Source organism: Mus caroli, unplaced genomic scaffold (assembly GCF_978045245.1).
Source record: "Mus caroli unplaced genomic scaffold, Mus_caroli_1 scaffold_4, whole genome shotgun sequence".
NCBI classification, from domain to species: domain Eukaryota; kingdom Metazoa; phylum Chordata; class Mammalia; order Rodentia; family Muridae; genus Mus; species Mus caroli.
In genome coordinates, this window is record NW_028227259.1 from 70703765 (window position 1) to 70713768 (window position 10004).

A 10004-nucleotide genomic window follows, 5' to 3' on the forward strand; every position below is an offset into this window, starting at 1 on the left:
TTATGTTTCTGTCCTCCTGCTAATGCCACATATACAGTCGAATTGTGACACATAAACATGTGTTTGAGGCCTTGGAGAGCAAGCAACAGCAGAGATGAGCAAGAAGGGATCCAGCTCCCGAGAAGGAAAAAGGCAGTGAACCCTATGTTTCCTAGAGTTTCATCTTGGAGCCTCCTGCTCCAGGATGCACACAGCTCACAAAGGCATTGCAGTACCACTAAGTTAAAGACAAGTAATCTATGAACTGCAGCAGCCAGAGCATTCAGAAATGAAGTGAAGGTGCCAAAAATATTATTGAAAAGAAGGGAGCCCCCAAATTTTGTCACTAATTCAGTATCATCATCTTAATATTTAACCAGTGGCAGTTAAAATGTGTTCCTCACAAGGCACACAAATGATGAAAATTGAAGGCAGAGCTTGGAGAAAATATTTACGATATAAATATTTGTCCCAAATTAAGAGCCAGAGTATAAAAGAACTATAAAAACTCCAAATAAAAGGATCGTCTACTAGACAAGTTTGCAATAGACCCTTCACCAAAGAAGGCATATGAATGACCAAGCTCACATGGAAAATACACAACATTCATTGTACTTATAAGAATTAAAATCACAATGAGGTTCGCAGCAGCCTAAGTTCAATGGTGACCATGGATACGGATGCTGAGAAGTGTTTTCTCCCTAGAGAATACACTTGACAGATTCTAACAAAGCTAAGCATAGTCTCATTCAATTGTCAAGGATCGTAACCATGGTTTATTTGAAAGAAATAAAAACAGGGTCTACACAGCTCAGGAGTTTTATGTGAACCATTTTTATAATATTTATTTCTATTATTTTTCAATCATGTGTATTGTGTTTGTGCTGGTGTAGAAGAGTGTAGGTGCCGGCAATGGACAGAAGAAGATGTTGGATGCCTAGGGTCTGGAGTTACAGACAGTTGTGAGCTCCCTGAAGTCAGTGTTAGGAACCAAACCCAGGTCTTCTCAAAGGGCAGGATGGGTTTTCAACCACTGATCCATCTCTCCATCCCCAAGAGGGACATAACTTTAGTATGTAAACATTGAGTTATAGAGAATGTCTATTGGTACTAAGATTAGTTAACAACTTGTAATGCATTAGTAGAAGCACATAATACCTGCCTAGTAAGACCAAAGTCAGAGCTATATTTCTAGAAATATAATGGATGAATGGCTAGAACATTTAGGTGAATGCACTAAGCCCAAAGCACAGGTATACAATACATGTCATTGAGCACTTTATATTCCTGAAGTTACAGAACGGGTAAATAATAAAAATGTATAGAACAATGGTCCCATGGGGGTGACAAAGAATAATCAAATAAAATATAATCAGAATTAGGAGAGAGTACAAGATATGTCTACAAGAGAGTTGATCTCTCCTGCCAAGAGGTAAAGAGGAGCTTGACTGAAGTGGCAGGACGTGTTTTCTATCACTGTCATAGTGTCTGAAGTGGTTGTGAGTTCCTACAAAGTAGTTGGTCTTGCTCAGCTCTCCTTCTTCCCCCTCTCCCTCCCTCCCTCCCTCCCTCCCTCCCTCCCTCCCTCCCTCCCTCCCTCCCTCCCTCCCTCCCTCCCTCCCTCCCTTCCTCTCTGTAGAGGGAATATTGTAATATTGTGTGTATTGTATGGATGCATCACTTGTCTATTAAAAAAATCCATGGCCTATAGAAAAGGGTAGAATAGAAGGTGGGACATCTAGTGGGCAGAAGGAATAGAGTAAATGCCAGAGCAGCCCTTCAATCTCTCTCTCTCTCTCTCTCTCTCTCTCTCTCTCTCTCTCTCTCTCTCTCTCTCCCTCTCCCTCCCTCTCTCTATCTCCTTCCATCTCTGTCTCTCTTACTCCCTTTCTCTTTCTGTTTTTTTTTTCTTTCCTTTTTGGGTACTGGTTCAGTTTCAGCAGTTACAATCAGCATCCCCTGCTCTCTCTTCTTTTTTTTTTTTTTTTTTTTTTCTTTTTTGTCCAAAGGGCAATCAAGATGGAACATTAGGAAAGTACAAGGAGATATGTGTAAGACAATCTGTGTAAGACTTTTGAGACAAGTTAGACAATTAAAACTTCTTTATTAAATGGAAGTGAAAGAATATCGTATCTACTAGGTTTAACTCACACATTTTTAAAGGTGGGATTAATTGGAATTCACTGAAACCAAAGCATTACTGAGACATAAATAAATTACAGTATTAACATAAAAGCCATGCATTAGAAGTATATAATTTTTTGACTTAATAAAAAAATGAACTAATTCTATGCCTTGCAATGTCTATCCATCCATTTAGAAGGTATCTTAATTATCCTCTACAATACCTATAATTTTTTTTATTTATATTTTATTAGGTATTTTCCTCATTTACATTTTCAATGCTATCCCAAAAGTCCCCCATACCCACCCCCCCCAATCCCCTACCCACCCACTCCCCCTTTTTGGCCCTGGGGTTCCCCTGTACTGGGGCATATAAAGTTTGCAAGTCCAATGGGCCTCTCTTTGCAGTGATGGCTGACTAGGCCATTTTTTGATACATATGCAGCTAGAGACAAGAGCTCCGGGGTACTGGTTAGTTCATATTGTTGTTCCACCTATAGGGTTGCAGTTCCCTTTAGCTCCTTGGGTAATTTCTCTATCTCCTCCATTGGGGGCCGTGTGATCCATCCAATAGCTGACTGTGATCATCCACTTCTGTGTTTGCTAGGCCCCGGCATAGTCTCACAAGAGACAGCTATATCTGAGTCCTTTTAGCAAAATCTTGCTAGTGTATGCAATGGTGTCAGCGTTTGGAAGCTGATTATGGGATGGATCTCTGCATATGGCAATCGCTAGATGGTCCATCCTTTCCTCACAGCTCCAAATTTTGTCTCTGTAACTCCTTCCATGGGAGTTTTGTTCCCATTTCTAAGAAGGGGCAAAGTGTCCACACTTTGGTCTTTGTTCTTCTTGAATTTCATGCGTTTAGCCAATTGTATCTTATATCTTGGGTATCCTAAGATAATATCCACTTATCAGTGAGTACATATTATGCGAGTTCCTTTGTGATTGGGTTACCTCACTCAGGATGATGCCCTCCAGGTCCATTTGCCTAGGAATATCATAAATTCATTTTTTTAATAGCTGAGTAGTACTCCATTGTGTAAATGTACCACATTTTCTGTATCCATTCCTCTGTTGAGGGACATCTGGGTTTTTTCCAGCTTCTGGCTATTATAAATAGGGCTGCTATGAACATAGTGGAGCATGTGTCCTTTTTACCGGTTGGGACATCTTCTGGATATATGCCCAGGAGAGGTATTGCTGGATCCTCCGGTAGTACTATGTCCAATTTTCTGAGGAACCGCCAGACTGATTTCCAGAGTGGTTGTACAAGCTTGCAATCCCACCAACAATGGAGGAGTGTTCCTCTTTCTCCACATCCTCACCAGCATCTGCTGTCACCTGAATTTTTGATCTTAGCCATTCTGACTGGAGTGAAGTGGAATCTCAGGGTTGTTCTGATTTGCATTTCCCTGAGGATTAAGGATGTTGCACATTTTTTTCAGGTGCTTCTCAGCCATTCTGTATTCCTCAGGTGAGAATTCTTTGTTCAGCTCTGAGCCCCATTTTTTAATGGGGTTATTTGATTTTCTGGAGTCCACCTTCTTGAGTTCTTTATATATATTGGATATTAGTCCCCTATCCGATTTGGGATAGGTAAAGATCCTTTCCCTATCTGTTGGTGGCCTTTTTGTCTTATTGACGGTGTCTTTTGCTTTGCAGAAGCTTTGCAATTTTATGAGGTCCCATTTATCGATTCTCGATCTTACAGCACAAACTATTGCTGTTCTATTCAGGAATTTTCCCATATCTTTGAGGCTTTTCCCTACTTTCTCCTCTATAAGTTTCAGTGTCTCTGGTTTTATGTGGAGTTCCTTAATCCACTTAGATTTGACCTTAGTACAAGGAGATAGACATGGATCACTTCACATTTTTCTACATGATAACCGCCAGTTGTGCCAGCACCATTTGTTGAAAATGCTGTCTTTTTTCCACTGGATGGTTTTAGCTCCCTTGTCAAAGATCAAGTGACCATAGGTGTGTGGGTTCATCTCAGGGTCTTCAATTTTGTTCCATTGGTCTACTTGTCTGTCACTATACCAATACCATGAAGTTTTTATCACAATTGCTCTGTAGTACAGCTTTAGGTCCAGCATGGTGATTCCACCAGAGGTTCTTTTATCCTTGAGAAGAGTTTTTGCTATCCTAGGTTTTTTGTTATTCCAGATGAATCTGCTGATTGCCCTTTCTAGTTCGTTGAAGAATTGAGTTGGAATTTTGATGGGGATTGCATTGAATCTGTAGATTGCTTTTGGCAAGATAGCCATCTTTACAATGTTGATCCTGCCAATCCATGAGCATGGGAGATCTTTTCATCTTCTGATATCTTCTTTAATTTCTTTCTTCAGAGACTTGAAGTTCTTATCATACAGATCTTTCACTTCCTTAGTTAGAGTCACGCCAAGGTATTTTAAATTATTTGTGACTATTGAGAAGGGTGTTGTTTCCCTAATTTCTTTCTCAGCCTGTTTATCCTTTGTGTAGAGAAAGGCCATTGACTTGTTTGAGTTAATTTTATATCCAGCTACTTCACCGAAGCTGTTTATCAGGCTTAGGTATTCTCTGGTGGAATTTTTAGGGTCACGTATATATACTATCATATCATCTGCAAAAGGTGATATTTTGACTTCTTCCTTTCCAATTTGTATCCCCTTGATCTCCGTTTGTTGTCAAATTGCTCTGGCTAGGACTTCCAGTACAATGTTGAATAGGTAGGGCGAGAGTGGACAGCCTTGTCTAGTCCCTGATTTTAGTGGGATTGCTTCCAGCTTCTCACCATTTACTTGATGTTGTCTACTGGTTTGCTGTAGATTGCTTTTATCATGTTTAGGTATGGGCCTTGAATTCCTGATCTTTCCAAGACTTTTATCATGAATGGGTGTCGGATTTTGTCAAATGCTTTCACAGCATCTAACGAGATGATCATGTGGTTTTTGTCTTTGAGTTTGTTGATATACTGGATTACATTGATGGATTTCCGTATATTGAACCATCCTTGGATCACTGGGATGAAACCTACTTGGTCAGGATGGATGATTGTTCTGATGTGTTCTTGGATTCGGTTAGCAAGAACTTTATTGATTATTTTTGCATCGATATTCATAAGGGAAATTGGTCTGAAGTTCTCTATCTTTGTTGTGTCTTTTTGTGGTTTAGGTATCAGAGTAATTGTGGCTTCATAGAATGAATTGGGTAGAGTACCTTCCGTTTCTATTTTGTGGAATAGTTTGTGAAGAACTGGAATTAGGTCTTCTTTGAAGGTCTGATAGAAATCTGCACTAAACCCATCTGGTCCTGGGCTTTTTTTTTGGTTGGGAGACTATTAATGACTGCTTCTATTTCTTTAGGGGATATAGGACTGTTTAGATCATTAACCTGATCTTGATTTAGCTTTGGTACCTGGTATCTGTCTAGAAACTTGCCCATTTCATCCAGGTTTTCCAGTTTTGTTGAGTATAGCCTTTTGTAGAAGGATCTGATGGTGTTTTGGATTTCTTCAGGATCTGTTGTTATGTTTCCCTTTTCATTTCTGATTTTGTTAATTAGGATGCATTCCCTGTGCCCTCTAGTGAGTCTGACTAAGGGTTTATCTATCTTGTTGATTTTCTCAAAGAACCAGCTCCTTGATTGGTTGATTCTTTGAATAGTTCTTCTTGTTTCCACTTGGTTGATTTCACCCCTGAGTTTGATTATTTCCTACCTTCTACTCCTCTTGGGTGAATTTGCTTCCTTTTGTTCTAGAGCTTTTAGGTGTGTTGTCAAGCTGCTAATGTGTGCTCTCTCTAGTTTCTTTTTGGAGGCACTCAGAACTATGAGTTTTCCTTTTAGGAATGCTTCCATTGTGTCCCATAAGTTTGGGTATGTTGTGGCTTCATTTTCATTAAACTCCAAAAAGTCCTTAATTTCTTTCTTTATTCCTTCCTTAACCAAGTTATCATTGAGAAGAGTGTTGTTCAGTTTCCACGTGAATGTTGGCTTTCTATGAGTTATTTTGTTATTGAAGATCAGCCTTAGTCCATGGTGATCTGATAGGATGCATGGGACAATTTCAATATTTTTGTATATGTTGAGGCTTGTTTTGTGACCAATTATGTGGTCAATTTTGGAGAAGGTACCATGGGGTGTTGAGAAGAAGGTATATCCTTTTGTTTTAGGATAAAATGTTCTGTAGATATCTGTTAAGTCCATTTGTTTCATCACTCTGTTAGTTTCACTGTGTCCCTGCTTAGTTTCTGTTTCCATGATCTGTCCATTGGTGAAAGTGGTGTGTTGAAGTCTCCCACTATTATTGTGTGATGTGCAATGTGTGCTTTGAGCTTTACTAAAGTTTCTTTAATGAATGTGGCTGCCCTTGTATTTGGAGCGTATATATTCAGAATTGAGAGTTCCTCTTGGAGGATTTTACCTTTGATGAGTATGAAGTGCCCCTCCTTGTCTTTTTTGATTATTTTGGGTTGGAAGTCGATTTTGTTAGATATTAAAATGTGTACTCCAGCCTGTTTCTTCATACCATTTGCTTGGAAAATTGTTTTCCAGCCTTTCATTCTGAGGTAGTGTCTATCTTTTTCTCTGAGATGAGTTTCCTGTAAGCAGCAAAATGTTCGGTCTTGTTTGTGTAGCCAGTTTGTTAGTCCATGTCTTTTTATTGGGTAGTTGAGTCCATTGATATTAAGAGATATTAAGGAAAAGTAATTGTTGCTTCCTGTTATTTTTGTTGTTAAAGTTGGCATTCTGTTCTTGTGGCTGTCTTCTTTTAGGTTTGTTGAGGGATTACCTTCTTGTTTTTTCTAGGGCATGGTTCCCGTCCTTGTATTGTTTTTTTTCTGTTATTATCCTTTGAAGGACTGGATTCGTGGAGAGATAATGGGTGAATTTGGTTTTATCGTGGAATACTTTGGTTTCTCCATCTATGGTAATTGAGAGTTTGGCTGGGTATAGTAGCCTGGGCTGGCATTTGTGTTCTCTTAGTGTCTGTATAACATCTGTCCAGGCTCTTCTGGCTTTCATAGTCTCTGGTGAAAAATCTGGTGTAATTCTGATAGGCTTGCCTTTATATGTTACTTGACCTTTTTCCCTTACTGCTTTTAGTATTCTATCTTTATTTGGTGCATTTGTTGTTCTGATTATTATGTGTCGGGAGGAATTTCTTTTCTGGTCCAGTCTATTTGGAGTTCTGTAGGCTTCTTGTATGTTCATGGGCATCTCTTTCTTTAGATTTGGGAAGTTTTCTTCAATAATTTTGTTGAAGATGTTTGCTGGTCCTTTGAGTTGAAAATCTTCATTCTCATCCACTCCTATTATCCATAGGTTTGGTCTTCTCATTGTGTCCTGGATTTCCAGGATGTTTTGAGTTAGGATCTTTTTGCCTTTTCCATTTTCTTTGATTGTTGTGCCGATGTTCTCTATGGAATCTTCTGCGCCTGAGATTCTCTCTTCCATCTCTTGTATTCTGTTGCTGATGCTCGCATCTATGGTTCCAGATTTCTTTCCTAGGGTTTCTATCTCCAGCGTTGCCTCACTTTGGGTTTTCTTTATTGTGTCTACTTCCCTTTTTAGGTCTTGGATGGTTTTATTCAATTCCATCATCTGTTTGGTTGTGTTTTCCTGCAATTCTTTAAGGGATTTTTGTGTTTCCTCTTTAATGTCTTCTACCTGTTTGGTTATGTTTTCCTGCAATTCTTTAAGGGATTTTTGTGTTTCCTCTTTAATGTCTTCTACTTGTTTAGCAGTGTTCTCCTGTATTTCTTTAAGTGAGTTATTTAAGTCCTTCTTGATGTCCTCTACTATCATCATGAGATATGCTTTTTATTCAGGTCTAACTTTTCAGGTGTGTTGGGGTGCCCTGGACTGGGCGAAGTGGGAGTGCTGGGTTCTGATGATGGTGAGTGGTCCTGGTTTCTGTTAGTAAGATTCTTACATTTACCTTTCGCCATCTGGTAATCTCTGGAGTTAGTTGTTATAGTTGTCTCTGTTTAGAGATTGTTCCTCTGGTGATTTTGTTACCCTCTATGAGCAGACCTGGGAGACTAGCTCTCTCCTCTGAGTTTCAGTGGTCAGAGCAGTCTCTGCAGGCAAGGTCTCCTCTTTCAGGGAAGGTGCACAGTTATCTGGTGTTTGGACCTCCTCCTGGCCGAAGATGAAGGCCCAAAACAGGATCTTTCCCAGAAGCTGTGTTCCTTTGGCCTGTCACAGAAGCCATTGTTTCAGTAGTCCACACTCTCACCTGTGTAGACTACTTTCCGAGTCCCAGAACCAAGTTGGCTCCTGCGGAACCTGAGGCAGAAGCCTCTCTGGCCCGGCGGACACCTGTGCTCTGACCAGGAAGTTGGCCAGTTGTCTGGAGCCAAAAATGGCGCCGCCTCAGAGACTCTGTGGCTCTCGCCTGTCCCAGAGACTGCTGGCCTCTGTATTCCACACTGTCACCTGTGCAGACTGCCCTCCGAGGAGTCCCGGAACCAAGCTGGCTCCCGCAGAACCTGAGGCAGAAGCCTCTGGGGCCGAGTGGACACCTGTGCTCTGACCAGGAAGGTGGCCGGTTGTCTGGAGCCGAAAATCATATCCTATAATTTTATGTATATACATATATACATGTTTGTATGTATATATGTGTATGTATATATGTATATGTATAAATGGCATATATGCATATAGCATACTTGGCTAGTGTGTGTGTGTTCTTGTGTGTATGCGCATGCGTTTGTGTGTGTGTGTGTGGCAGATGTGGCAGGTGTGTGAGCACCATCAGAAGCCGAAAGAGGATTCCCTATGAGTTACTAGCAGTTATGAGCGGCCTGATATAGGTGCTTGGAACTGAGCTTGGGATTTCTGAAATAGCAGCAAGTATTTTGGCTATACAGTCCAGTCATCAATATTGTGTAATTCTGATATGGTGTTTCAGAGTTAATTTTGAAAGTCTTGAAACTAAAGTTAATTTCCTGTGTCTTTAGTTTATATGTTTCTAGCATAATCTGGGAAATCAGTCAGGCAAACAACAATTTTGTTAAACACAAACAGCTATGTAACCAAAAGAATTGAAACAAAAAATCAAATTCTATTCTGTGTCCCCATCTCTTAAAACTTCACCTGTTCTTATTTGTAAGTAGTGATTTTAAAGTGTGGCAAAACTACTTACCATCAAAGGGTATATGATGGTGAGATCCAATCTAGACTTCATCCATTAAGTTAAAAACAACAAATCAAATCAAATCAAATCAAAACAAAACAAAACAAAACAAAAAGATTTAAGAAAGCTCTCCAAAAATGATCTAATAATATGACTTTATGTGTATTTCGAAATTATTTTCTCTTCCAACAGTTTTCTAAAAATAATTAGCATTAATTATGTAAATGTTTAGGAAATTGATTTCATTTTATCATTCACGAGCAGAGCTCACACATGGTACACAAGCCAATCTGGTCTTCCTCATTTTTTTTTTAAATATATTTTATTACATATTTTCCTCAATTACATTTCCAATGCTATCCCAAAAGTCCCCCATACCCTCCCCCCTCTCCCCCATTTCCCTACCCACCCATTCCCATTTTTTTTTTTTTGGCCCTGGCGTTCCCCTGTACTGGGGCATATAAAGTTTGTGTGTCCAATGGGCATCTCTTTCCAGTGATGGCCGACTAGGGTTAGTGTGCTCTCTAGTTTCTTTTTGGAGGCACTCATATCTATGAGTTTTTCTCTTAGAAATGCTTTCATTGTGTTCCATAAGTTTGAGTATGTTGTGGCTTCATTTTCATTAAGCTCTAAAAAGTCATTAATTCTTTATTTATTCCTTCCTTGACCAAGGTATCATTGAGAAGAGTGTTGTTCATTGTCCACGTGAATGTCGGCTTTCTATTATTTATGTTATTATTTAAGATCAGCCTTAATCCATGGAGATCTGATAGGA